This window comes from Bos indicus, chromosome X, assembly GCF_029378745.1.
Source record: "Bos indicus isolate NIAB-ARS_2022 breed Sahiwal x Tharparkar chromosome X, NIAB-ARS_B.indTharparkar_mat_pri_1.0, whole genome shotgun sequence".
NCBI lineage: Eukaryota > Metazoa > Chordata > Mammalia > Artiodactyla > Bovidae > Bos > Bos indicus.
In genome coordinates this window covers 5,193,135-5,219,270 of record NC_091789.1, presented here as the reverse complement: position 1 = coordinate 5,219,270, position 26,136 = coordinate 5,193,135, and the positions used below count along the sequence as shown (strand labels likewise).

At 41.8% G+C, this 26,136-nt stretch overlaps 1 long non-coding RNA gene across 4 annotated transcripts in view; it reads right to left on the bottom strand.

The window, feature by feature from the left end:
* The window catches only part of LOC139181316 (uncharacterized), a 135,143-nt gene extending 112,135 nt beyond the window's left edge, over positions 1-23,008 (bottom strand). For 2 of the 4 annotated variants that reach the window (XR_011565307.1, XR_011565309.1), the window contains exon 1: positions 7,776-7,904. This is a non-coding gene — a long non-coding RNA (uncharacterized lncRNA). Of the gene's footprint in view, positions 1-7,775; positions 7,905-8,950; positions 9,801-22,876 lie in introns of those variants that run through there. The other 2 variants (XR_011565308.1, XR_011565310.1) reach the window with 2 other exon arrangements.
* Between the last annotated feature and the right edge of the window lie 3,128 nt (positions 23,009-26,136).

Below are 26,136 nucleotides of genomic sequence, written 5' to 3'. Positions count from 1 at the left end.
ACAGTAGGTGCTCACTGTTAACTATTTTTACCATTATTGTTGTTGCTGCTGTTGTTGTTGTTAATAGAACACATTATCAAAGCTGAACAATCTAACAAGATACAACTATATAGTGGTTGGCAGAAGGAAGGTTTTCCTATAGGAACATGCCCTATTTACTTCATTCTAGACCTTTCTATACCTTTCTCACTTGCATCCTCAAAGCTTATTTCCTCTATGGAAAACTGAGTGTAAAATCCTGAGTTTCTTTGCCATGTAGACCCCTTCAAATGTCCCCAGATACCAATACAGACTGAAGCACTCAAGTTTCCATAAAGTAATGAGGCAATGAAACAAGACTGTGATGAGAACGCTCCCACAAATAAGAACCAAGTCTTTTTCATTTTTGAATTCTCAGTCTAGTGCAGGGCCTGGCCCAGAGTAGACACTCGGTGAAATTTCACTGAACTGCAAGAGAAGAGAAGGAAGAAGTGGTTCTCAGCCTTCCCTAGCAGGGGTCACAGTGTTAGGCAGGAGAAGAACTGAGAGGGGGGTACTGTTACCCACAGCATGACTGGGGACATGGCAAGGCTTTCATTTCAGAGTCACTTTCTCTTACATTAGATACAAATTCATTATTCCTTCAAGATGGCCTCAGCATCCTGTGTTGTCATCATCAACCACCAGCAAGCACTATGGTGTTAAGAGCAGAAGGTACAGTTCTGAAAGCACGTCCTGCCCAGAGTGATCATACACGCTGGCCCGTAATGCTACCTTATCTTCTCAGTACAGTCTTCACTCTTTAAAACGTTAAGATATATACTTTATGCTATCTTTTATTGGTGGCTCAGTGGTAAAGAATCCACCTGTCAATGCAGGAGATACAAGAGATACAGGTTCAATCCCTGGGTCAGAAGATCCCTTGGAGAAGGGAATGACAACCCACTCGAGTATTCTTGCCTGGAGAATCCCATGGACAGAGGAGCCTGGTGGGCTACATTCCATAGGGTCGCGAAGAGTCGGACACGACTGAGCGACTAAACAACAACTACAACAATGGGATATATACTTGATACTATCAAGGATTAACATGCAGCAGAGATTAGGTGATCTGACTAACATGGAGAGAGCCAGATCTCAGCTCTTCTGTGGGAAATCTATAATTTTTTCAACGCTTCTATATTTTAATATTTTTTGATACTTTTAATAAATGATATTCTTATACAATTATATGTATTATACTCTTTATAGTTCTATTCTTTTACATTTGATTAGACATGTGGTAAGTACATGGTTCTCCTGAATAATAATGTGAGAAAGCATCCTTCTTGTAGATTTGGTGGCCAGTCTTCCGGTACTCTATGTTTATATCTGATGTCTTTGTCTGACACACTGGCATAGAACACATAGGTTAAGTGACTCTTACTTGCAGAGACTTGATGGGGCCAAGGTCCTGGCTGCATAACCAATCCAAGGGTGCAGTTTTTTTCAACGGTAGGAACAATGGTATGACATCAAATTTGGACAAAGAACCAAGAGAATTTATGAATCAAGACTGTCCAAAGCAGTAGAACTTAATACATAGTATGTAAAAAAATTAACTCAAAATGGATCAAAGCCCTAAATTCATAGAAGAAAACACAAGGGCAAATCTTCATTACTGTGGTTTGAAGCACAATTTCTTAAATATCACACCAAAAGAACAGGTAACAAAAGAAAAAATATTATTTAAATGCACCTCATTAAATCACAATGTTGTTAATCAACTATACTTCAATATAAAATGAGAGGTTTTTTTAAAATGCATTTCGCTGAAAGTGAAAGCTGGGGCTTCCCTGATGGCTCAATGTGAAGAATCCATCTGCCAGTGCAGGGGACACGGGTTGGATCCCTGGTCTGGGAAGATCCCACATGCTGCAGAACAGCTAAGTCCATGCACCACAACTACAGAGCCTGTGCTCTAGAGCCTGGGAACCACAACTACTGAGCCTACGCACAACAACTGAAGCACATGCACCCTGGAGCCTGTGCTCAGCAACAAGAGAAGCCACTGCAATGAGAAGCCCATGGAGTACAACTAGACAGTAGCCCCCACTCACCACAACTAGAGAAAGCCCAAGCAGCAATGACGACCCGCACAACCAAAAATAAATAAATAATTTTTTTTAAGTGAAAACCTTTCTGCATCAAAGGACATCAAGAGAGTGAAAAGACAACCCACAGAATGGGAGAAAACTACTTGCAAATCATGTTTGATAAGAATTTAACATCTAAAATATATAAAGAATTCCTATAACTCAACAACAAAAAGACAAATAATCCAATTTTTAAATGGACAAAGGATTTGCAAAGACATTTGCCAAAGACGATATACAAGTGGCCAAGAAGCACAAGACAAAAGGCTCCACATCATTACTTTTTAGGGAGATGTAAAGCAAAACCAAAAGAAGAGGCTACTTTACTTCCACTAGAACAGCTATCATCTTTTAAAAATCAGAAAATAACAAGTGTTGATGCAAAGTTGTAGAAATTGCAGCCCTCATGCATTTGCCGATGAGAATGTAAAATGGTGAGGTCACTGTGGAAAATACTGTGGCAGCTCTTCAAAAAGTTAAACGTAGACTTACCGTGAAAGTGAAAGTGTTGGTCACTCAGTCGTGTCCGACTCTGCAACCCCATGGACTGCAGCCCACTAGGCTCCTCTTTCCATGAGATTTTCCAGGCAAGAATACTGGAGCGGGTTGCCATTTCCTTCTCCAGGGGATCTTCCCAACCCAGGGATGGAACCCGAGTCTCCCACATTGCAGGCAGACACTTTACACCAGGGAAGTCCACGTGATTGAGCAATTCCACTTCTGAATTGAAAGTAGGACCCAAAAAACAGATATCTGTACACCAATGTTCATAGCAATCTTATCACAATAGCCAAGTGGAAACAACCCAAGTGTCCATCAACAGATAAATGGACAAATAAAATGTGATATAACCATACAATGGAATATTATTCAGCCACAAAAAAGGAATTAAAGATTGATACATGCTACAATATTGATGAACCTAGAAAATATTATTCTGAGCAAAATAAGCCAGGCACAAAGAACAAATATTACATAATCCCACTTATATGAAATATCTTGAATACTCAAATTCATATGGACAGAAATAGATTAGTGGTTTTCAGGGGCCAGGAATGGGAGGGATGGAAGAGGGGGAGTTATTGATTGATGGGTACAGAATTTCTTTTTGAAATGACAAAAATATTATAAATAGTGGTGATGGTTATACAACATTATGAATATAATTAATGCCACTGAACTGTATACCTGCTGCTGCTGCTAAGTTGCTTCAGTCATGTCCGACTCTGTGCGACCCCATAGACGGCAGCCCACCAGGCTCCCCCGTCGCTGGGATTCTCCAGCCAAGAACACTGGAGTGGGCTGCCATTTCCTTCTCCAATGCATAAAAGTGAAAAGTGAAAGTGAAGTCACTCAGTCGTGTCCGACTCTTCATGACCCCATGGACTACAGCCTACCAGGCTCCTCCGTGCATGGGATTTTCCAGGCAAGAGTACTGGAGTGGAGTGCCATTGCCTTCTCCAAACTGTACACCTAAAACAGTTAAAATGGAAAAGTTTATATTATATATATTTTATCACAAAAAATAAAGGAATTGCGTTATCTGTGTCAATGTTTATATTTGAAATAAGAAGCCATAACAGAAACAGAAGCAGTGCAAGGGCATTTTGATAGGGGACCCAAGAGAATCATGCCAACAACTTCAACCTTGCTTTTGCACAAGGATGGTGGTGGTTCAGTGTCCTGGTTCAATTTGCATCTCATTCTCATCAGCTGCTGCTTGCTGAGCTACAGGGTAGGAGGTATAGAGTCATGATTCATGACTCTATACAAGAGATCGCTGAAGCCCTGAAAAATGAATGATCTCAACACTTGTGTTGGGGGGGTGGTGAGGGGGTCCAAGAACTGTGGGTAAAACCAACATGTTTGCTGCCCAGGAATATGAGGCATGGAACCAAGGAGCAGATTCCAAATGTAGAGTCCTGAGGATGCCAAGATGCAAGCTGATAGAGAGCCCAAAACATAGATCACCCAGTCCGAGGGCTTAGCAGAAATGTAGAACCAATATATGAAAGCAAAAACTGGAGAGAGGCTGGGAAACAAGCCCATGAAGTGAGCTGGGGCGGGGCGGGTGTCTAAATTAATCCTGAGCTGTCTGCCTCATATCTTTATAGGATTCTCATGTCTAATTTTACACTTAAAGGCCTAAAAAGAACAAAAAGTTGAAGGTATTTTGACATTATAAACCACAGTTATTAGATTCTTTTAAGAACGTTTCCTTTTAAGGAGAGAAGTTACCTGGGAAACTGACAGGAGCTATTAGCCTGAGAAGGGAAGAATTGCAACATGTAAATCTTTTCTCTTCTGCAAATGATCTATAGAAATAGCAGCATCCCTCAGACAGAGTAAAAGAATTTGAGGACATTTCATTGTAGTCACAGGGACTTTAGAAATGGATGACAGACTCCCTGACGGTCCAGTGGTTACAACTTTGTCTTCCGATGCAGGAGTGCAGGTTTGATCCCTGGTCAGGGAGCTAAGATCCCACATGCATCCCGTCATGTGGGAGAAAATGGGGGGAAAGTCCAGTTTTGTTTTTACCAACCTCTAACTGATATTTAACCTTTTCTTCTATCACAAATGTAAGCAATGAACTATAGTAGTAGTCACAGTGCCTGCAACTTTGAAACCAGTAGGAATCCTTTTATATCATATTACAGAAGTTGTAGAGATTTCTAATTATCTTTTATGCTCATCACTGCTTTGGAAATTATGGTAGTGATTACTCTCACCACTAGATCTTGTTATTTAATGTGCTGACTTTATAAACCACAATTTACCAGACCACAAAAAAACAAAACATAAAACAAAAGCAAGAAACACAAAAGTAATGAACACTAAATAAAACAGAAGCAATATTATAACAAATTCAATAAAGACTTTAAAAATGGTCCACATCAAAAAAGGAAATATATTCTTTTTAAAAAAGAAAAAGGAAAGAAATGGATAAAAGAATTGTCTATTGCATGATAATTGGATATTGGATATTAGAAAGATTAAACAGATGTTCTGGGGGTGTTAGTACCTGCAATGGAAGCCCTACCCCCAAAGTGACCAAGCCCAAATGCTAGTTGTCCAAGCCTTTAGTGTCCTAAAGGCTGAGTGAAAAGGTAGAGAAAACTAGGACAGCAGAGTGGAGCTGAGGTGAAGAGTGAGATAAAACCTCCAACAGAGGAGATTTATTACCCGCTGGGAAGGCTGCCCCTTTCAACCTCAGCCGTGCTCCTACAGCCCGTGCTTAGCAGTTCAGTGCAGGGAGCATCAAACCATGAGGCCCACTAGATTTTCCTACTGCCACCTAACAGAGATCTGGACCAGAAGGAATGAAAATGTCTTTTTTTTTAATATAAAGGTAGAGGAGGCAGAGAAGGTATAGAAAAGTGAGAGGAAGCATTGATAAAATAAAGTGTGTAGGGGGCATAGAAGTCAACCTGCTTCTTCTGTTATAATTTCAAGGGCTGGGGGATGGGGAACTGGGGGGAGGCGGTGCCTTGCCAAAATACCGGAAGAGTCAGGGATTAAATATTTACCCATCAGTCAGGGACTAAAATAGATTATAATGTGAAGCTAGCTGAATTATGAGAATTACTTGGGCAGTAGAAAACTGAAATATATTAAAGTCATCCATCAGGCCCTCCTATTGCTAGTAAATGACAATTGGCTGAATGCATTTTCTGGGGTTGCCAGCCAGGGTTGCTCAGGCTCCTCTTCTGGCCAAGAGTAAAAAGAGAAGACCCTCAGCAGTTAGCCCTGAGGGCAGGATTTGGAAAAGACGTGCTTCTTTTCTGTATATTAGGCAGAAAACAAGCAATAAACAGTGTGGTAGCGAGGGGCGTGGTCGGGAGGAAGGCAGCAAGTCAAAGTTAGAATAGGGGATTCAGAAATGCTGTCAGTCAAATGTTTAGACCCAAGGTTCTTAAGCTTTTCCTGAGTCATAGATTCCTGTGACAGTTTGGTGAAACCTATGGATTTTTTTTTCAGAATAATATTTTTAAATGCAAGTAATAAAACATAATGGATCACAAAGGAAACCAAATATGCCACTCTACAATTATAGAATAATTTATACACAATATAGTAATATATATGTTTCCTTATTAACACATTCAATAACAAGATCTAGTGGTGAGTGTAATCACTACCATAATTTCCAAAGCAATGATGAGCATAAAAGATAATTGGAAATCTCTACAACTTCTGTAATATGATATAAAAGGAATTCCTACTGGTTTCAAAGTTGCAGGTACTGTGACTCCTACTATGGTTCATTGCTTACATTCACGATAGAAGAAAAGGTTACATATCAGAGGTTGGTAAAAACAAAACTATATTTTTTCCCCATAAAAATTTAATGACCCCTTGATTTTCATGCATGGACTCCCTGGGAACTTGTGCACCCACGTTAAGAACCCCTAGGAGAAGTGAGACCAAACAGAAGACCAAACAAGAAACGATGAACAGTTAAGAACAAAGAGTCACAGAAGGGGCCAGGAGTTCTAAAGGAATTCAGATGATGAAGCTCAGATACCTATAATGGCTTTTGAAGTGTTCCCATCATGCACTTGCTTGACTAAACTGCATTCAGTTAAAGAGCCTGGCAAAAGGTAAGTGGCGTGAAAATGAAAGAAGAGAGGTCATGTGTTGAAAACTACAGAAGCTGGGTAGTGAGTACATCCAAGTACTTTACACTACACCCTCCATTTTTCTGAATAGTTGAAAATTTTCATACTAATGGAATTTTAAAGTAATAAATAGAAAAGGATCTCACGTACTGTTTGGGTATCACAATTCCTCAAATTCATTCATTTACCTATTCATTCAATAAATATTTATTGCTACCTCTGGCACAGTGCAGGGTATAGAGAGGCTGAAACCAGAGTCATATAGGGGTCAGACCAGGAAAAACAGTAAGGAAGAATCAGTTCCAGTCCAGAATAAAAGCAAGAGGTAGGATGCAAATGGTAGGATGAAGCCAGGGGATGGAGTAGGAGGTCCTGAAGGAAGACATTTGGATGAGATTGAAGTTCTTAAAAGGGAGAGGGAGAAGAGGGTGGGCACACTGCCATCGAGGTGGGGCAGAGTGTGCAGTATCTGGGCACAAACAAGCTGAGGCAGGAATGGGGGAGTGGAGAAAAATGGCTGAAGAAGTAGAGAAGCACCAAGAGTAACTTTTGCTCCTGGTGCTTCTCAAAAAAAAGAGTAGCTCCTCAGAAAAGAGCTACTTTTGCATCCTCCTTCACAACTCTACCAAGCCCTGAATGCAGCGATCTCCATGGTTGCTATTTTCTGCCCCAAAAGACAGAGTTAAGAACACACCATTTGGGTTAATCCAAAAAAGCAGGTCACATCATAGCTCTCTCCTAGAAACATGAGTTTTCAAGTTTATTATCAGTCTCAAAAGAAAAATATATACACATTAACTTCGTTAAACTGAGCTTTAAAAGGAACACAGTATAACTTGGAACTAATACAAATCAAATGTCAGAGAGAAGAAATTAATTTCTGTTTATATTTCATTTCCTCTAACATTTGCCTAACTAGAAAAACAGCAACTGGGCTTTAATAACATTGGAGGAGCAAAAAATGCCCAGGATACAACCCTCTAAACAAATGTTCTTCCAAAGCCCATTCCAATAAGAGCTTAGTAATTATTGCACTCACAGGAGAGCTCTGGCTGATACCTTCCAATAGGGGCCTCCAGGACTCCACTGGTAGACAGATGCCGGCATTCTAACCTCCTGACTCATTCAAGAAAAGAAAGTGCAGACAAGTTTCATCAGGAAACCCTTTGGTAAGAAGCTTACCCAATGAGAGGAACTCTGCTTCAACAGGCATTTCTCCTCCACTCGCTTCTAATTGGGCTACCTTTAGCACTTCCTATGTTGACCATGACACAGTCACTTGAACTTGTCTAATTGGCACCTAGGGCAACCTTTCAGATGCCCTAGTTATATGTGCCATGACTTCTGAACAGTAGGTGGCCCAGTCCCTGTCCACAAAGGTACACAATTTGCAGAGGACAATAATACCTCTTAGAAATCTTTTGGCACCCACAGTCAGCAGCAAAAAATGTGGTATTTGCCAGTATCTGCATTCAAATAGTTTTACTGCTTCAAAATCAAGTTAACCTAACCTATCTTGGTCAAGAACACAGGCTCTAGAGACAAACATGGGTTTTAATTTAAGACACCCCTTCTTACTCAATAGCTGTGTGACCTTAGACAAGTTACTTAACTCCTCTGAGACAGTTTTAGGATCATTAAATAAGGGATGACCATAGCTATCTATCTCCTAGAGTTGTTGTAGGATTATGGAGCTCCTCCTCCACTGGCATCTGCTCCCTCAGTAATGCAGGCCCACCACTCCACTAACAATGAACTCCCTCCAGGGCCTGGGTCTGGGGAAGATCTGGGTATTCTCCAGCTCCCCCCAGTATGAACACCCAGAGCTCTTAGGTGCCCTAGAGTAATGTGAACACTTACTCCACCCCCACCCCACTACCAAGGCCAAAGGATGGGAGAATGGCCACCTGAAAAGAAATAAAGATTAACATCAATAGGCAAAGGGGAGTCTCCTCACTCTGAACAGAACAGAGGTTGCAGCCCAGGCCACCAGAGTGCCAATGAGTCGGTAACTCCCAATCTCAAGCCCAAGAGAGTGCCCCCAAGAGACTCAGAAGAAGAAAGGATGGGGGGCAGGAGAAAGAAAGAGAGATGGAAAGGAGGAGGAGAAGGAAAAGGAGGAGAAATGATTTTCCTGACTGATAGGAGCCCTTCAAACAGAGGCCTGTCCTTCAGGAGAAACCAGAAAGAGGTTGAAGATGTTACATCTCCTACCTTGCTCACCACAGGGAGTAGAAGAAGGAGGAGGTCCAGCTGGCAGTTTTGAGCAGTCTGCCAGGAAGAAAAAGCCACCACCACCACCAACCCTCTTCCCAAGAGCCAAGAGTCCCAGGCAGAGGCTACACCTGCCAGTAACGCCAGAGGCACAGAAAAAGACAGGGCTCCAGCCAAAAGCTATCCAGGCTGGAGACCAGCACCTGCACCAAGCTGCCCTGTCATTAGACAGTCACTGGTCAGACCTGGTGCTCAGGCTTTCTCCCTGTGCTTAAAAAGGAATGAACTGCTGACCCCTCCCAGCCACGTTTTCCCCCTTTTCCTTCCTAAGGCATCTCCCATTATCCATCTGGCTTTCCTTCCTCAAGGACAGTTGAAATGGTCTCTCTCAATTTCCCAAGTGAGTTTATGGATGTAATATGCTCCTGTCCTTGTCCCCACCTCCTTCTCTGGCTCTATACCTGCAGAGGTCAATTTTGGATTCACCTTCCTACTTCTATTCTGTGCTGTACTTAGTCACTCAGTCATGTCTGACCCTTTGTGACCCCATGGGCTGTAGCCCACCAGGCTCCTCTGTCCATGGGATTCTCCAGGCAAGAATACTGGAGTGGGTTGCCATTTCCTTCTCCACAGAATGTTCCTGACCCAGGAATTGAACCCGCACCTCTTGTGTCTCTGCATTGCAGGCGGATTCTTTACCTACTGAGCCATCATAAGTTTTGTTGCCTACTAAGCCCCTGAGCCAGAAGTAGAGTGCCCAGACTCTGAGCACCCACCCTCGCCACCCCATGTTGAGTTTTTAGCCTCTTGTGCTATTCCCAAGGTCTCTGAATTAAAGCATTGGCCCTCATTAAGTTTAGCCTCCAGGCTGTGAAAATCAACTGTGTTTTCCTTTTAGGCATGCTAGGGAAATGGTTATGCTTTAGGGAGGGGGCAAGAAAGTATCTAATGTAAAACAACTTCTTGGTATCTTTTTCTCCCTTGTTGTAATTAACATATAATGGCAAACTCTGGATAGATACAGAAATAGATGGTACCAATATAGACATAAAGATATATATGTAGATGCAGAGATAGAAACAGAAATACAGATATTTAATTGCTAAAACCATTCTATTCCACTTGAATTTATTGTAACATCTTGAAAGAAATGCTGATCCCTCTAAAAAAGATAGAAAAATTCAATAAGACGGTCCTTAGGAAAATTATGACCAACCTAGACAGCATATTCAAAAGCAGAGACATTACTTTGCCAACAAAGATCCGTTTAGTCAAGCTATGGTTTTTCCTGTGGTCATGTATGGATATGAGAGTTGGACTGTGAAGAAGGCTGAGCTCTGAAGAATTGATGCTTTTGAACTGTGGTATTGGAGAAGACTCTTGAGAGTCCCTTGGACTGCAAGGAGATCCAACCAGTCCATTCTGAAGGAGATCAGCCCAGGGATTTCTTTGGAAGGAATGATGCTAAAGCTGAAACTCCAGTACTTTGGCCACCTCATTCGAAGAATTGACTCATTGGAAAAGACTCTGATGTTGGGAGGGATTGGGGGCAGGAGGAGAAGGGGACGACAGAGGATGAGATGGCTGAGATGGCTGAGGTGGCTGGATGGCATCACTGACTCGATGGATGTGAGTCTGAGTGAACTCCGGGAGTTGGTGATGGACAGGGAGGCCTGGCGTGCTGTGATTCATAGGGTCAAAGAGTTGGACACAACTGAGTGACTGAACTGAACTGAACTAGCAATAACCTGGCAGAAAGTAAGTGTTTAATAAATGTTGAAAGTGAAAGTGTTAGTCTCTCAGTCGTGTCCAACTCTTTGTGACTCCATGCATTGTAACCCGCCAGGCTCCTCTGTCCATGGGAATTTCTGGGCAAGAATACTAGAGTGGGTTGCCATTCCCTTTTCCAGGGTTATCTTCCTGACCCAGGGCTCGAACCCATGTCTCCTGCTTTGCAGGATGATTCTTTACCATCTGAGCCACCAGAGAAGCCCCAATAAATGTTAGCTTTTGTTATTATTCATTTTAAAGTTTTCAGAGTGCTCTTTTTTATAATTTATATTAGAGTATAGTTCCTTTACAATGTTGTGTTAGTTTCTGCTGTACAGCAAAGTGAACCAGATATACATATATCCCCTCTTTTTTGGATTTCCTTCCCATTTAGTTCACCACAGAGCACTGAGTTCCCTCTGCTATATAGTACATTCTCATTAGTGTTCTTTCATTTCTCCATTAATTTGCAAATTCAAAAAAAGTATTGTTTGGGGCTTACTTTACCAAGAGTATAACAAAATACTAGACACTGCAGGCAATGGGGTTGGAGTACAAAGAAAGATAAGAACACCTCTAAACAGTTTCTACTCTCCATGAGTTTACACTGTAATTGTGGAGAAAAGATAAATGCATGAGCCATAGTGTCAGGAACCCTGGCAAGGCATTAAGTCCCTAAATGAATGATACAAATTGAAAAGGTACACACTTGATGGAGTTGAAGGCAAAGACAGCTGCTTGCCACTTGTGTTGACCTTTGAAGGATGGCCAAGAGTTGTGGCAGCAAAAGATATTGCAGAAAGTGGCAACACCATGGCCATAGACTTAAAATTCCAAATGAGTAAAGCATATTCGAAAGTCAGTGAGGAAACCAGCCAGAAAGAAACCATGACAGAGGCCAGTAGAAAGTACAGCTAAGGTTACATCAAGATTCATGCCTAACAGGAGTTGTGGATATATAGCTTAGCTTTTGACATGTTGGGGGCAGGAAAAAGATGGTAACTGTGGAGAAGGGACACTGATAGGAGGAAGAACAGTAGAGGGTAAGAAGTAACTATATGTGGAGATGATAAACTGGATAATAAATGTCAAGTACAGGAAAACCCTATATTAATTGGAAAGTTTGGAGCAATTCTTTTGGGCAATAAGATATTCTAGCAACTAAGTGTTAAGCAGAAACCCCTTTGGATTATTCCCCACAACCAACCACACCTCCTTTAGAAAGCCTTTTAATAAAATTTGAGCTCATCCTTTCTTAGTAAAGAGACTCTGGATGAGTCATAGTATTTGTGTACTGGCCAAGAGCCTAAGAGTCTTAGGCGATAATTTCATTGCTATCAATAATGAAAAATTAGACATCTAGGAAATATAGTTCTTAGATCAGCTGAGTGTGGACTGAGCCTGGGACATGCTCTACAAATTAATTTTTAAACTAAATTCCTGATACAGTCTGTTTTATATTCTTTATCTTCCTAAAAGCTAAGCATGTGTCGTTTTGTTGTGTTAGTCACTCAGTCATGTCCAACTCTTTGTGACCCCATGGACTGTAGCCCACCAGGCTCCTCTGTTCATGGGATGCTCCAGGCAAGCATACTGGAGTGGGTTGCCATTCCCTTCTCCAGGGGATCTTCCCAACCCAGGGATCAAACCCAGATCTCCTGCATTGCAGACAGATTCTTTACTGTCTGAGCCACCAGGGAAGTCCAAACTAAACATAGCAAGATAAGAAAAACAAAAGTTAAAATCCAGTTAATTGAATTCTGCTTCCAGCCAAGATGGAGTAACAGGGACTAGATATCCTTCCACCTTAAAAACTATGAAATTGTATAAATATATGAAAGAATGTTTTTAGGACATTGGGCAACAAGCAGTGAAAGGCTGAAAGCCCCGAGTGTGTGGGGACAAAGTGAGACCTAAAACTGCACCAGGTTACTGTACTGAGGCAGTTTCCAAGATGCAGTCAAAGGAGAAGGAACCCAAACAAATTCCAGCAGTCTCACTGACTTGAGTAGACAGAGGCTGGTGTTCACAAGAGCCAAGGCAGCTCTAATTTGTAGGTCACACTACCAGAGAGGAAGGAGCAACATAGAGAAAGAGCTCTAGAGATATACAGAAGGGACCCCTTAAGTCTTTGGCTGAGTATGCATCTGCACAGATATGAGAGTAAAATACCCAGGGCTAGGGAAAGAAACACATCAAAAAGAGTAACTAGGATAATTCCCAGAGCTCACATAAGGCTGGTAATACTTCCTGTCCTAACCAGCCAGAATAGAAAGATCTCCTAATACAAAGATCATCCAGTGGAATCCTCAGAAGGATGGTACCTTAGTGGGAGGACAAAATTAACCTTATTCTGAAGCCTATTCTAGACCTGTCCTGACAAATTTTAAAAGCAAGACTTGAAAGGATCAAACTAATTCTGAGTAGCTTGACTCTGTATCAGAAAATAAAATCCAACACTATTTAAAGGAATACAACAAAATCCAGCAACCAACAAAAAAGTCTAACAATGTCTGCATTCAATATAAAGTTACTAAGGGGACTTCCCTGGTAGTCCAGTGGTTAAGAATCTACCTTCCAATGCAGGGAACGTGAATTTGATCCCTGGTCAGGGTACTAAGATCCCACATGCCACAAGGCAACTCAGCCCCCATGCCACAACTACTGAACCTACATGCTCTAGAGCCCACATGCCACAACTACAGAAACCTGTGAGCCACAACAAAGAGCTCAGGCACCACAATGAAAGATCCCAAACCTGCAAGGAAGATCTCATGTGCCTCAACTAAGACCCAACACAGCCAAACAAATAAATATTTTAAAATAAATAAAGTTACTAGGTATACGAAGAAGCAAGAAAATATGACCCTAATCAGGATGAAAGTCAATAGGAAGAGATCAAGATATGACCAAGATGATGGAAATACCAGACAAGGACATTAAAACAGCATTATAAATACGCCCCTGTATGTTTAGGAAGGTAGAGAAAAATACGAGCACAATCAGAAGAGGAATGGAAGATATAAAAAAAGATTCAAAAGGAGATGCAAAAAGATTCTCTAGAAAGAGAAGTACAATTACAGCATCTGAAATGAAAAGTACACTTGATGGATTAAAAGCAAATAAGACATTATAGAAGAAAAGATAAGTAAATTTGAAGAAATAGCAATAGTTTTTTTTCAAAAGTGTATGCTGAGAGAAAACAGATAGAAATACAACTAGATTATTAAATAATGAAACAATGAAAATGAAAGTAAAACATCAAAATGGTCAGAAGCCACTAAAGCAACCTTAGAGGGAAATTTATAGCATTGACTATTTAAATTAGAAAAGAGGAAGGGCTTCTGCAGTGATCCAGTGGTTAAGAATCCACCTAGCAACACAGGGGACACCCATTCCATCCCTGGTCCAGGAAGATCCCACAGGCCACAAGGCAACTAAGCCCATATGCCATAACCACTGAGCCCACAAGCCTCAACTACTGAAGCCCTTGCACCTAAAGCCCGTGCTGCCCAGCAACAGAAGCCAGCACAATGAGATGCCCTCACATCACAACTAGAGAGCAGCCCCTGCTCGCCACAGCTAGAGAAAGCCCATGCAGCAGCAAAGACCCAGCAGAGCCAAAAAGTAATAAATAAGTAATACTTTTACAGATGAAAAGCCTCAAATAAACAATATAAACTCCCACCTTAAGAAACTAGAAAAAGAAGAATGAAATAAATCCAAAGCAAACCAAAGAAAGGAAATAAGACAGAGAGGAGGAAAAACTAAAGAAATTGAAAATAGAAAATAATAGAGAAGATAAATGAAAATCAAAGCTAATTAATTTAAAAGATCAATAAGAGTAATAAGCATGACACAGGCTGATAAAGGAAGGAAGATAAGACATAAATTACCAATACCAGAAATGAAAGACTATCAGAAATGCTTCACTCATTAAAAGGAAAATAAAGTACTACAAAGAGTTTTATAAACATAAATTTGACAACTTAAATAGGAAAATTCTGCAAAACACACAAATTTGGAAATTCATCCGAGATGAAATACCTGAATATTTCTATAATTATTAAAGATGTTGAAGTCATATTTTTTAAAACCTTCCAAAGAAAAGAAATCTTTAGTCCCAGATAGTTTTACTGCTAAACATTTAAAGAAAAAAATAACATCATTTCTACACAATCTCTCTCAGAAAAATAGTAGCGGAACAAGCAATTCCCAGTGCATTTTATGAGGCCAGCATTATCCCAATACCAAAACCGGAACAAAAACAGAAAACTACAGACCAATATTTCTCACGAACTTAGGGGCAAAAATCCCCATCATGGTAGAAATACACGAACTTTAGAGGTACAGAGGCCTGGGCTCCCAGTTGGCTCAGTGGTGAACAATCCACCTATAAAGCAGGAAACATAAGAGACTGGTTTGATCCCTGGCTCAGGAAGATCCCTTGGAGAAGGAAATAGGAACCCACTCCAGTATTCTTGCCTGGAAAATTACATGGACAGAGGAGTCTGGTGGGCTACAGTCCTTGGGGTCACAAAGAGTTGAACATGAGCATACACGTAGGCCTGGGTTAGAGTCCAGAGTCTGCCATTTACTAGCTGTGCCACCTTCCTCAACTTACTTAACCTCTCTGATCTTATTTTTTTGTTTGTAAAATGGAGATGACTGTAACTAATTGCATAGCTTTATTGTAAATATTGGGCTTCCCTGGTGGCTCAGTCAGTAAAGAATCTGCCTGCAATGCAGAAGACCTAGGTTCAATGCCTGGGTCAGGAAGATCACCTGGAGAAGGAAATGGCAAACTACTCCAGTATTCTTGCCTGGGAAATCGCATGGACAGAGGAGCCTGGAGGGCTACAGTCCATGGGGTCACAAAGAGGCAGACACAACTGAGTGACTAAACCACAACCATTGTAAATATTAACTGAGATAATATAAAACTGTAACATAATTCCTGAAACATAGTAGCATTTAATAAATGCTGGATAGTATTCTTATTATTATTGATGTTCCCACATATGTAAAAATGTGAGTTCCATTTAAAGCAAGTGAACCAGAGTGGACAGTAGTACATGCCTCTGATCTTGTGGAAATTGGATGGGCTGATACATTCAGTGTTATAAAGTAGAGGCAGTGTGCGTACCGGGGTCATTGTTGTTTAATCACTAAGATCTTCCTGACCCAGGGATTGAACCCATGCCTCCTGCTTGGCAGGCGGATTCTTTAACACTGAGCCACCTGGTAAGCCCTGTGCATACCAGGGGCCAATTGGCTAATAGAAATGGAATGAGAGTAGAATTCCTCCCTCCAAGGACTGATAAGAACAAGGCAAAAAAAAAAAAAAAAATGACTTCCCCACAGACACAAGTACTTTGATGAGGAAAGAATGTGAAGTCCTCCAAACTGAGGGCTTCTAGAATCGAACAACCCATGTGACCTCAGACTCATGATAAGTAAATTCTGAATCAGTGCATCTGGGTTGAAGTATAGGATTCTTAGCATTCTCAACAAGCACTACAGATGTTTCTAGTGCACATGGCTCATTGCTATGAGCTGAATTGTGCTCCAGCCCCCAACAAAATTCATAGACTTCCCAGGTGGTTCAGGGGTAAAGAATTCACCTACAATGCAGGAGACGCAGGAGACTCAGCTTTGATCCCTGGGTTGGGATGATCCCCTGGAGGAAGAAATGGCAACCCTCTCCAGTATTCTTGCCTAGAGAATCCCAAGGATAGTGGAGCTTGACAGGCTACAGTCCATAAGGTCACAAAGAGTCAGGCACCCCTGAGCATGCACACAGACCAAAATTCATATGTTGAAGCTCTAACCCCCCAGTACCTCAGAATGTAACTGTTACTTAGAAGTAGGATCTTTAAAGATGTGATTAAGATAAAATGAGGCTGTTAGAGTAGGCCCTAATCCACCTTGACAAGTGTTCATTTAAGAAGAGGAAATCTGGACACACAAAAAAAGACATCAGAAATATGCACACACACAGGAAAGGTCACATGAGGACACAGCAAGACGATGGCCATTTGCAAGTAAAGGAGACAGGCCTCAGCAGAAATCAACCTGCTGACACCTTGACCTTAGACTTCTAGCCTCCAGAACTATGAGAAAACAAATTTCTATTGTTTAAGCCATTCAATCTGTGGTCTTTTGTTATAGCAGCCCTAGCAACTAATGTAGTCATGAACCATACTTCTTTTATATGTATATATATTTCTTAAGGGAGAAGGCAATGGCAATCCACTCCAGTATTCTTGCCTGGGAAATCCCATGGACAGAGGAACCTGCAGGCTACAGTCCATGGGGTTGCAAAGAGTTGGACACAACTGAGCGACTAACACACACACACTTCTTAATTTTAAAAAACACATACTTTTTCATTTTAAAAATCCTAAAAGTCACAGGTTTCAAAATTCAGAAAGTATAAAGGATTATATAAAGAAAAGTCTTCTTCCCACCAGGCCCCAAGACACTCATTCCTTCCTGAAGGCAATTAATGTTTTCAGTTCTTTCTATATCCTTCCAGAGATGTTTTGTGTATATGAAAGCAAATACATATATTTGAGCAGAGTCATGGGCCACACTTTAGAAATCCTGCTGTAGACAGTGGGAGAGCTGTCAGGGTTTTCTGAGCTGCAGAGTAATGTGATGATGGGATAGGCAGGCCTTCCAGAAGGGGGAAAATGACTGCTGGGTCCCAGCTTAAACGTGTAATAGTTGGAAGATGGGTAGGGTGCATAGTGAGGGGACCGTGATTCACATGTAGGTAATAAGGACCTGGGGAGAAGGCAGTGGCACCCCACTCCAGTACTCTTGCCTGGAAAATCCCATGGATGGAGGAGCCTGGTAGGCTGCAGTCCATGGGGTCGCTAAGGGTCGGACACGACTGAGCGACTTCACTTTCACTTTTTACTTTCATGCCCTGGAGAAGGAAATGGCAGCCCACTCCAGTGTTCTTGCCTGGAGAATCCCAGGGACGGGGGAGCCTGGTGGACTGCCATCTATGGGGTCGCACAGAGTCGGACACGACTGAAGCGACTTAGCAGCAGCAGCAATAAGGACCTGAACAAGGGCTGTAGTTAGGAGGCTAGGATGACAGAGACATGTAGGAAAAATACATCCAAGGGCAAATGAGCAGGACTTCATTAATAAAATGATTTTGTTTGTACTCCTCTAAATTTTAAAAGTAATTGGCAAGATTGAAAAATACACCTCTCCTCACTCCCATTGGTTTCAATATGGCCAGTGAGCCAGGCAAGAGCGGAGTTTTTCCCTGGACTTAGATCTCCCGAAAGGCATATTGTCCACAGTGGTGAGAAATCTGTGCTGTGATTAATATTTCTGAGTGAAAAAAAAATGTTTAAATCCTCTATGGGAAAAACGTTTAGCTGCTTTAACCACAAAAAATGGGGCGAATGATAAGCCTTCTGTGGACAAGGACTCACTGCCAGGTGGCTGAAATGTTAAAACAAAATATGTATTATGGTGCACTTTGCTTTCAACCTCTTAGTGACCCCTGCTGCTCTGAAGACCCAGACTCCTTTCCACCACCTCCAAGGCTGTGCAGTGGACTTGTGATGCTTCCAGCCTCCTTGCCAGCTACTCTCCTCTCTGAAACAACAACATCTTCTGTCAGGTCTTTGGTGGTGCCAAACTCCTGCCTGTTTTGTGGTATTAGCACATGCTGTTCCCTCTGTCTGTAAAGCTCTATTCCCTCCTCTTTGCCCTACTAACTCCTATCTACTTCAGGCCCCAATCCAAGTGTCTTTCCACAAGGAAACATTCCCCTAGATTAGAACATGTTTTCCTTTTTAAATTGAAATATATTTGACCTACAACACTGTATAATTTTAAGGTGTACAACATGTTAATTTACTACATTTATATATTATAATATGATCATAGCAAAAATTAGTACCTCTATCATGTTACATAATTATCATTCTTTTACTGGTTGGAATAATTAAGTTTGAGTCTCTTAACAAGTGTAATGATTGTAATACAGTCTTGTCTATATTCATTATAGTATGCATTAGATCTCCAGGACTTATTTACTACTAAATGTAAGCTTGCATCCTTAAACAATATCTTTCCAGTCCTCCCACCCTCCAGCCCCTGGTAACCACCATTTTACTCTCTACTTTTAAGGGTTTTATTTGTTTAAGAAAACAAAAACACTAATTCAAAATGATTCATGCACCCCAGTGTTCATAACAGCATTATTTACAATTGCCAAGTTATGTAAGCAACCTGAGTGTCCGTTAACAGATGAATGGAATATTACTCAGCCATGAAATAGGTGAAATATTGCCATTTGCAGCAATATGGATGGACCTAGAGATGATCATACTAAGTACAGTAAGTCAGACAGAAAAAGACAAATACCTTATGATATCACTTAAATGTGGAATCTAAAAAACACAACAAACTAGTAAATATAACAACAAAAAAAAACAGACTCACAAATATTGAGAAGAAACTAGTGGCTACCAGTGGGGAGAAGTAAAAGGAAAGGGGCAATATAGGGGTAGAGAGTAAGAGGTACAAACACTGAGGTATAAAATAAGCTACTGCTACTACTAAGTCGCTTCAGTCGTGTCCGACTCTTAGCGACCCCATGGACTGCAGCCCACCAGGCTTCTCCATCCCTGGGCTTCTCCAGGCAAGAACACTGGAGTGGGTTGCCGTTTCCTTCTCCAGGGCACGAAAGTGGAAAGTGAAAGTGAAGTCACTCAGTCCTGTCTGACTCTTAGCGACCCCATGGACTGTAGCCTACCATGCTCCTCTGTCCATGGGATTTTCCGGGCAACAGTACTAGAGTGGGGTGCCATTGCCTTCTCCCAGAATAAGCTACAAGGATATATTATACAACATGGGGAATACAGCCAACATTCTATAATAACTATAAATGGAGTAGAATCTTTAAAAATTGTGAATCACTATATTGTACACCTAAAACTTATATAATATTGCAGAGCAACTATACTTCAACTAAAAAAGAACAGCCACACCCTTGTGGTCAGCCCAACAATTGATTAATTGAATCAAAAAAGAAAGAGGACTTCCCTGGCAGTCCAGTGGTTAAGACTCTGCATTTCCAATGCAGAGAGCACAAATCTGACCCCTGGTCAGGGAACTAAGATCCCACATGATGCACAGAGTGGTCAAAACATAAAAAAGAGTTTGACTTTTTTAGATTCCACATATAATTGAGATCACACAGTATTTGTCTTTCTCTGTTTGATTTCTCTCACTTAGCTTAATATCCTCAAGGATAAAGAAGATGTGGTGTGAATATATACACACACACACACACACACACACACACACACACACACACATACAATGGAGCGTATACACACACAAAAAATGGAGTATTTTTCATCCATGAAAAAGGACATTTGTGACAACATGGATGGACCTCAAGGAAAAGTTTCTTTAGTGCTGATTTTCTTAGCACCTTCTTACTTTCCCTCATAGTATTATATTTATTAATGTCTGGCTCCCCTAGTCAACAGTGAAGTCCAGGAGAGAAGGGGCTATGTCTCCTTTATTCAGGACTGTATCCCCAGTGTCCGGTACAATGTAGGCGCTCACTGAAAATTTCAGTTAAAGGCAGAGAAACAGCACCATATGCCCTAGGAGTGGTTTCCTCCTGAGAAGCCTCATAAGAGAAACGACCAAATTACCTCCTCACTTTCTCCCTCTGCCATCTCAGCAGTTTTGTCCAAGCTCTCCATTCGTAACCTAACCTAGTCTTCAGCCCACTCTTGTCCTTTAATTCTTGAATCACCACAGTCCTCGCCCCTCTCAGTCTAGCTATTGTTTTCCCAGTTTTTATAGAAAACGTCACATTCTTAACGTTGCTAGAAGAGCAACAATGTCAGTTCTGTTCCATAAAAACCAGTAACAGATTCTCAGATTCAACGTCAAGTTGATAATAAGGGTAGCCACTGCTCAGTGCCAGTCAGGCTCTAGGTGCCAGGTTCTGTTTTTGCAGAAGTCAGAAATCCATATTTTTGTAAGAACCCTCCCATTTTTGAAATATCGGCAACTGTCTTTTTAAATGTGAACACATGTTAGCTAATGCAGCACATCTGCGTACCAAAGGTATCCCGTATGCCACAACATTGTAACCTCAGACTAATAATTAATTTAATGATAATGCAAATCAGAATGAAGACAGTGATACTATGGGAGTAAAAGCAACATGTCAGGAACTTCCCCGGTGGACCAGTGGCTAAGACGCCATGCTCCCAGCGCAAGGGGCCCGGGTTCAATCGCTGGTCAGGGAACTAGAGTCACATGCGGCAACCAACAGTTCTCATGTCCCAAATAAAACATCCCACATACTGCCACTAAGACCCAGCACAGCCAAATAAATATATATAAAAGCAGAATATCATAGGAACACCATGAAATGGAACAATCACAAAATGGACATGATCATATTAATGGATACTTAAAAAAAAAAAAAAGGCCCATGTGACTCATTTGGGTTACAGCATAGCCAAGGCAGGATTTCTATGCTTCAGCCTTTATTTGGCCTCCCAAGTCATAGAGCTTGTCCTCTTATGGTCCGTGACATGCTCTCTTGCCTATCTGTCTTTGCCTCCTGGATCTTGGCAATGAAGTCAGGAAGTGAGGGAGGAGCAATGATCAGAACAAAGAAAATAAGCTTAGCAAGGAGCGTGGTGTTCTTTCAGAAAAGCACTACAGGAAATAAGTTCAAGAAAAAATTACCCTTAGGCATTTGTATTCATTAATAGTTCATTCCCAGGAGCACCTGTTGCGTTTAGTCATTTTGGTTGTAATTTCCAATACTACACTTTAAGATTCTCACTTTTGTCCCTTACCTCATCTCTTCCATCTCTTAATTAATCAGAACATTCAAGCCTGTGTTTCCCATTTAATCCTGCTGCTGCTGCTGCTAAGTCACTTCAGTCGTGGCCGACGCTGTGCAACCTCATAGACGGCAGCCCACCAGGCTCTGCCGTCCCTGGGATTCTCCAAGCAAGAACACTGTAGTGGGTTGCCATTTCTTTCTCCAATGCATGAAAGGAAAAGTGAAAGTGAAGTCGCTCTGTCGTGTCCAACTCTTAGCGACCCCATGGACTACAGCCTACCAGGCTCCTCCATCCATGGGATTTTCCAGGCAAGAGTACTGGAGTGGGGCACCATTGCCTTCTCCCCCATTTAATCCTACCTAACCCCAATACTGTTATTTTCCTCTAGTAAGAATACACCTAAATACTACTTAAATCTAACCAATTCCTCAAAGTCTATCTGGGCTATTCTCACTAACTCATTTCTCCAACCATCCTTCTTCCTTTTCGTTTCCCTGATCTGCAACGCTTTGTGAATACCTTTGTGTAACTCCATAATTCATGGATTCCTTTACGATTTACTTTAGGTAATTTGTTTCCTGGACTATAACCACAGTCCACAAAACTAATATTTATAGCCCTCTTGGGACTACCTGAAATCCTAGTGGAGCGTTTCTGAAGACAGTTCACATGAGAGGTTTCAGAACATATGGGACGTGTAGAGTCAGATGCAAGGATGTTCAATGAAGCGTTGTTTGTCAGAGAAAAAGACTAGATAAATTCATCACTTGGAGAATGGTGAAATGTACCAGGGCACTTAACATCCTATGGATTACTATGAATCTTCCAAGTATGAATGGACACAGTTTGTCTTAGATTGGGCTTGCTAGAAGCAGGGCCTGAGACAAGGATTCTTGTGCGTGTAATTCATCTGGATAACAGGAAGAAGGGAGTAAGGCAGGCACTCTAGGCAAGAATTTGGACTTAGCTGGAAACTAGCTTCAATCTGATCCCACAGAGATTGTCTGGAGTATAAATTGCACTACAGAGTCCCCCTCCCCCAACTGGTGGAAAAGGTCTTTTGTACCTGCATGCCCATCAGCCCAACAGTTCTCAAAACTTTGAGTTACCCAATAAACAGACATGGGTCCCTTTGGGAAAGGACTGAAGGAATCATTAGCACATATAGTTGCAGTAAATGTATTGTGGTGGGATATACCTTGGACTGTTCTGCAAGGTCCTTCCTACCTGAAGACTTGGACCCCCATTTAGTCCCTGAATTTCAGGTCTGAAAACTGGCTCAAGTCCAGAAACTCACCAAACAGTCATGACTTTGTATTGGAGCAACTGCTCTCAGCGTCCTGTTCATTCAAGCTTGATTGCTTTTGATTTTGCAGTTTGAGCAGTGTCTTTGCTCCCAGGGATATCATACAATATGAACCACCTCCACAGTTCCCACTGGATCAAGTCCCCTTGGCTGCTACTCTGACCTAGCTCGTTATTACGATTGCTGTATCCACCTAGCTCCTGGCAGTTGAGCAAAACCACCTGGCCTCTATTACTTCAGTTTCCCCATCGCCCCTTTGCTACTTATGAGCCTAACTCTGTTATTGTCTCTCCTACCATCCACCTGGGCCTGCATGTGGCCTGCACATGGACTTCTTAGCCATGCTGGGGCCCTCTCACCAGCACATTTCTTGTGGCCTTGGTGAACAGTGTGTCCCCCGAGTCCTCTGGTGCAACATTCTCCAGTGGCTCTTCTGGCCCCATATCCACTCCTAGGCTCCATTCTGAGCCTTCTCAGCCACTGTTTGTCATGGAAGTTCAGGCATTTCTACTCAAAGTTAATATCAACCAACCTGTTTTCCATGCTTCTAGGATCCAACCTTCTAGGTGTGTTTATATCATCTTTCAGGGTCCTTGCCAGGGGGGTAAATCCTATCTCCCAGGAAAATTCTCCTGTATTTATAAACTATCTTTGATCTCCATTTGTGTTCTACCCCTTTCCCCTTGGTTCAGCAAAATCCTTGCTCATACCTCCTGTCCCAGCTCCTGCTGGTACATTTTGTGACAGAGGCAGCAGTCTTATCAGGGTATTGTCCCTTTTGTATCTTATGAGCATAGCTCATTCCCAATTGGGGTACCATGGTGATTTAACCCTAGTTATTGGTCTGCTGTCAAGGAGGTTCAAGGTCGGAGGTGGGGGGGACAAACCCTGAGAGGGGGCGGGCACATGTTGTCCTGTAAGGGAGAGGCCTTTGTATTGCGTTCAAGCACATGAGGCATGCTAGCTCTTAATAGGGAGGACTGATCCACTGACAGGCTCAGAGGGCTAGGGAAATCTAGAAATTCAAGGTTTTCAAGCCCCAGAAGTCCCTCTGTCAGATGTCAGGGTCTTAGTCTTTCCCAAGTGCAGCCCTGACTTGGCATAGCAGATCTGCCTTAGTTGGGACTCGAACCACCTTTGGAGACTGAGTACTCTTATGATTAAGTCCTGGACCTGGTCCTTCTCGTGCACTAGTGAGAGCCTCTTTATACCCTACCAATGAGTTTCTACGGCTTTCACACTTAACTTTAAATTGCCAACTAATTGCTATCAGCTTTTTGTCATCCTTTTCCAGCATGTCAATCAAACTTAGAATAACCACAAAATTCTACTCTTTTATGGAGTACTAGTCTCCCCATATTTCTCAAATGTCTGACAAGCCAATAGCTAATATATTCCCTTCCACCAATGAAAGTTTTAACCTCACTGCTACCTGGTGTCAGGGAATAGCCATGCTCGATCCACCACCAGTATGAAGTCTTCCATGCCACCCTGGCAGTGATCCAGGTCCAAAATCCTGTAACACTTGCTTCTGCAGGCCACTTCTAGCACCAACTATCACAGAGCCTGGGTTCCCCAGGAAACAGACTCTCAGATAGGGACTAGTGCATGAGATGTTAATTAGGGTGTACCCTTAGGCTCAACAGCTGTGGAAAGGCAGTAGATGAAACAGCATTGGTCAGTGAAGTTATAATGCAGTCCCAATGAAGGCCTCAGCCTATTCCATGGTAGGTTCTGGAAATAGAATGACTGGTTGTCCCAAACTGGATTAAGAAGGCTGGGCCTCCTTCAGAATGGGAGAAAATAATAGCAAATGAAGCAACTGACAAAGAATTAATCTTAAAAATATACAAGCAACTCCTCCAGCTCAATTCCAGAAAAATAAACGACCCAATCAAAAAGTGGGCCAAAGAACTAAACAGACATTTCTCCAAAGAAGACATACAGATGGTTAACAAACACATGAAAAGATGCTCAACATCACTCATTATCAGAGAAATGCAAATCAAAACCACAATGAGGTACCATCTTACAACGGTCAGAATGACTGCTATCAAAAAGTCTACAAACAATATATGCTGGAGAAGGAGCAGAGAAAAAGGAACCATCTTACACTGTTGGTGGGAATGCAAACTCGTACAGCCACTATGGAGAACAGTGTGGCGATTCCTTTAAAAACTGGAAACAGAACTGCCATATGACCCAGCAATCCCACTGCTGGGCATACGCACCGAGGAAACCAGAATTTAAAGAGACACGTGTACCCTAATGTTCATCGCAGCACTGTTTACAATAGCCAGGACATGGAAGCAACCTAGATGTCCATCGGCAGATGAATGGATAAGAAAGCTGTGGCACATATACACAATGCAATATTACTCAGCCATTAAAAAGAATACATTTGAATCAGTTCTAATGAGGTGGATGAAACTGGAGCCTATTATACAGAGTGAAGGAAGTCAGAAAGAAAGACACCAATGCAGTAAATTAATGCATATATATGGAATTTAGAAAGATGGCAACGATGACCCTATATGTGAGACAGCAACAGAGACACAGATGTAAAGAACAGTCTTTTGGACTCTGTGGGAGAAGGCGAGGGTGGGATGATTTGAGAGAAAAGCATTGAAACATGTACATAATCATATGTGAAATAGATCGCCAGTCCAGGTTCAATGCATGAGACAGGGTGCTCAGGGCTGATGCACTGGGATGACCCTGAGGGATGGGATGGGGAGGGAGGGTCAGGATGGGGAACACACGTACACCCATGGCTGATTCATGTGAATGTATGGCAAAAACCACCACAATATTGTAAAGTAATTAGCCTCCAATTAAAATAAATTACAAAATAAAAAATAAAAAGGCTGGGCCTCTATACCCCTGCATTGACTACTCATCAGATGTAGGCTTCCCTTGGAAGGAGACATGATCTTGGCTTAAGGAGTTTTCTTTAGCTGAGGTAGTCCATCCCTAAGGAAAGGGAACACCTGAAGGCCATCTTCCAGGTGCACTCCCAGCAGCTGAGGGGAATAACATCTTCATTGCTGAAAGGAGATCTAGGAAGCACATTTTAGCATTCAGCGTATGTACTGAATACACATGTATGGCACATACAGCCAAACCATATCAGCAGGAACTTTCTGATCTGCCTTCTAACGGGTATGGAAAATAATAGTCACTAGCTTAGCAGCCACAGGTGTTCATCTGCTCTAGTGATGATACCATGTTTGACATAGCAGTTGGTATTA